We start from the raw sequence: 4,443 nt of genomic DNA, 5'->3' as shown, positions 1-4,443 counted from the left end.
GCCCGAGTGCAGCTGAGATAGGCTCCAGCACCCCCGCGACCCCGAACGGGACAAACGGTAGAAAATGGATGGATGGATGGACACCTTAAAAATTTGGGGGTTTTACGTGAAAAATATATAAAAGTAGGAACGTTTGAATGGATATATGGAGTCAGTGTGATATATTTGGGAGGGTTCTAGTCGTTTTATGGCTGTTAAGCCCTGTTGACATGGACATATCAGCGTGGATCTCCGTTAGTTTTATTTTTCAACTGACTAACGTAAACCAACTTAGGCAATGTACGTAACATGTAAGCAAATATGGGACAGTGTACACATCATTTCCAGTTCTTAAACAATTGCTATTTGTACGGAATCAAAGTATATCATGTATATTTATCTTCATATATTACATACAGTCGTTGTCAAAAGTTGACATACAATTGTAAAGAACATCATGTCATGGCTGTCTTGAGTTTCCAATAATTTCTACAACTACAACAGCTCAATTTTTGTTTCATCTGACCACAGAACTTTCCTCCAGAAGCTCTTATGGTTGTCCCTGTGATGCATGGTATGCAAATACTTATGGACCTCACTGTGTGTATATAAATATATATATATATATATATATATATATATATATATATATATATATATATATATATTAGTGATGTCCGATAATGGCTTTTTGCCGATATCCGATATTCCGATATTGTCCAACTCTTTAATTACCGATACCGATATCAACCGATATATGCAGTCGTGGAATTAACACATTATTATGCCTAATTTGGACAACCAGGTATGGTGAAGATAAGGTACTTTTTAAAAAAATTCATAAAATAAGATAAATAAATTAAAAACATTTTCTTGAATAAAAAAGAAAGTAAAACAATATAAAAACAGTTACATAGAAACTAGTAATTAATGAGAAAGATTAACTGTTAAAGGTTAGTACTATTAGTGGACCAGCAGCCCGTCCGATAATGGCTTTTTGCCGATATCCGATATTCCGATATTGTCCAACTCTTTAATTACCGATACCGATATCAACCGATATATGCAGTTGTGGAATTAACACATTATTGTGCCTAATTTGGACAACCTGGTATGGTGAAGATAAGGTACTTTTTAAAAAAATTAATAAAATAAGATAAATAAATTAAAAACATTTTCTTGAATAAAAAAGAAAGTAAAACAATATAAAAACAGTTACATAGAAACTAGTAATTAATGAAAATGAGAAACATTAACTGTTAAAGGTTAGTACTATTAGTGGACCAGCAGCCCGCACAATCGTGTGTGCTTACTGTATCCCTTGCAGACTGTATTGATATATATTGATATATAATGTAGGAACCAGAATATTAATAACAGAAAGAAAAAACCCTGTTGTGTGAATGAGTGTAAATGGGGGAGGGAGGTTTTTTGGGTTGGTGCACTAATTGTACGTGTATCTTGTGTTTTTTATGTTGATTTAATAGAAAAAAACAAAAAAAACGATACCGATAATTTCCGATATTACATTTTAAAGCATTTATCGGCAGGCCGATATTATCGGACATCTCTAATTAAAATGCATGAGAATGTTTTATATCTGCTAGCGTTAGCTGTAGCGAGCTAACTAGCCCAGCCTGTAGTAGTCCTAAGCGGCCTACAAGCTACGGTGTACCGGTTGAGACGCATAATAGATTTAGCTCTTTAGCTAGTCCTACACCCCAGTCTACCGGGCACCACACCTTAGTCATAGGGGACTCCATCACCCGAAACATAAAGCTTAGCAAACCAGCCACAATTAAGTGCATCCCTGGGGCCAGAGCACCTGACATTGAGGCTAATCTTAGGGAGCTAACTCGCAACAGGCCTAGTAAACACGTACGACAGGCTAATCGCACCACTAGTTATGCGAATATAGTTGTACACGTTGGCTCCAATGACACTAGAATGAGACAGTCAGACATTACAAAGAGAAACATAGCCAGGACTTGTGATCTTGCTAGAAAGATGTCCAGGCATCGAGTAATTGTCTCTGGCCCCCTGCCTGCAAGAGGCAATGATGAGAGATATAGCAGATTAGTCTCGCTTAACAAGTGGCTGGCTAGCTTCTGTAGACAACAGGGACTAACGTTTATTGATAATTGGCCCTCTTTCTGGGGCAAACCAGGCTTGCTGATGAGAGACGGCCTTCACCCTAACCAGGAAGGCGCCATCATCCTGCCTAAAAACATAGACTACTGTTTAAGTCACATTTGACTAACTACACTAGAGCAAGCCCGGTCACAGGCAATTACAGAGCCTGCTAGTCCGGGTGAGGAGTCAGTTAAGCTAGAACTAGCCAGCACCAGGCTGGATAATTCCTGTACGCATAGCAATTTTCTTAGAATAACACACAACTCACATAATGTGTTTTCTGTTGTGAATGTGTCCGGGGTAGATATGCATTCTACTGAGGTGGCAAATCATGATGCGTTCAGTCGATCGCAGCATCAAGCAAACAATCTGAAAATTCCCGTCGTATCAATTCCTAGATATGGTCGAAACTATTTAAAGTGCACTACGCAAAATAAACGCAACATTATTAATATTGCTACTACGGAAAATGTAAACAAAAACTCGTCAAAACAGCCCAATACTTATAATATGGGCTTTTTAAACATAAGATCATTGTCTCCCAAAACGTTATTAGTTAATGAGGTCATTAGAGACAACAATCTTAACGTCATTGGTCTTAGCGAAACCTGGCTCAAACCAGACGAATTTTTTGCGCTAAATGAGGCATCTCCTCCTAACTATACGAATGCGCATATTGCCCGTCCCCTTAAAAGGGGTGGGGGTGTCGCACTAATATACAATGAAAACTTTAACCTTACCCCTAACCTAAATAATAAATACAAATCGTTTGAGGTGCTTACTATGAGGTCTGTCGCACCGCTGCCTCTCGATATGGCTGTTATCTACCGCCCCCCAGGGCCCTACTCGGACTTTATCAATGAATTCTCAGAGTTCGTTGCTGATCTAGTGACGCACGCAGACAATATAATCATAATGGAGGACTTTAATATCCATATGAATACCCCATCGGACCCTCAGTGCGTGGCGCTCCAGACTATAATTGATAGCTGTGGTCTTACACAAATAATAAATGAACCTACACATCGCAACGGTAATACGATAGATCTAGTGCTGGTCAGGGGTGTCACCACCTCCAAAGTTATGGTACTCCCGTATACTAAAGTAATGTCCGATCATTACCTTATAAAATTCGAAGTTCTGACTCATTGTCAACAAACTAATAATAATAATAACTGCTATAGCAGCCGCAACATTAATGCCGCCACAACGATGACTCTTGCTGACCTACTGCCTTCGGTAATGGCACCATTCCCAAATTATGTCGGCTCTATTGATAACCTAACTAACAACTTTGACAATGCCCTGCGCAAAACCATTGATAGTATAGCACCGCTAAAACAAAAAAGGGCCCCTAAAAGGCGCACCCCATGGTTTACAGAAGAAACCAGAGCTCATAAATTATCATGTAGAAAGTTGGAACGCAAATGGCGCGCGACCAAGCTTGAGGTTTTCCATCAAGCATGGAGTGATAGTTTAATATCGTATAAACGCATGCTTACCTTAGCTAAAGCTAAATATTACTCAAATCTCATCCGCCTCAACAAAAACGACCCTAAATTTTTGTTTAGTACAGTAGCATCGCTAACCCAACAAGGGACTCCTCCCAATAGCTCCACCCACTCGGCAGATGACTTTATGAATTTCTTTAATAAGAAAATTGAACTCATTAGAAAGGAGATTAAAGACAACGCATCCCAGCTACATCTGGGTTCTATTAACACAGATACAACTGTATCTACGACGGATACTGCAATACAAAATAGTCTCTCTCTTTTTGATGAAATAACATTAGAGGAACTATTACGGCGTGTAAGTGGGATAAAACAAACAACATGTTTACTTGACCCACTTCCTGGGAAACTTATCAAGGAGCTTTTTGTATTATTAGGTCCATCAGTGCTAAATATTATAAACTTATCACTTTCCTCTGGCACTGTTCCCCTAGCATTCAAGAAAGCGGTTATTCATCCTCTGCTCAAAAGACCTAACCTTGATCCTGACCTCATGGTAAACTACCGACCGATGTCCCACCTTCCCTTTATTTCAAAAATCCTCGAAAAAATTGTCGCACAGCAGCTAAATGAATACTTAGTGTCTAACAATCTCTGTGAACCTTTTCAATCCGGTTTCAGGGCAAATCACTCTACAGAGACAGCCCTCGCAAAAATGACTAATGATCTACTGCTAACGATGGATTCTGATGCGTCATCTATGTTGCTGCTTCTTGATCTTAGCGCTGCTTTCGATACCGTCGATCATAATATTTTATTAGAGCGTATCAAAACACGTATTGGTATGTCAGACTTAGCTTTGTCGTGGTTTAACTCT

This window comes from Nerophis lumbriciformis, linkage group LG03 (assembly GCF_033978685.3).
Source record: "Nerophis lumbriciformis linkage group LG03, RoL_Nlum_v2.1, whole genome shotgun sequence".
In the NCBI taxonomy this organism is placed as follows: Eukaryota; Metazoa; Chordata; class Actinopteri; order Syngnathiformes; family Syngnathidae; genus Nerophis; species Nerophis lumbriciformis.
This window is presented reverse-complemented; position numbering follows the sequence as displayed.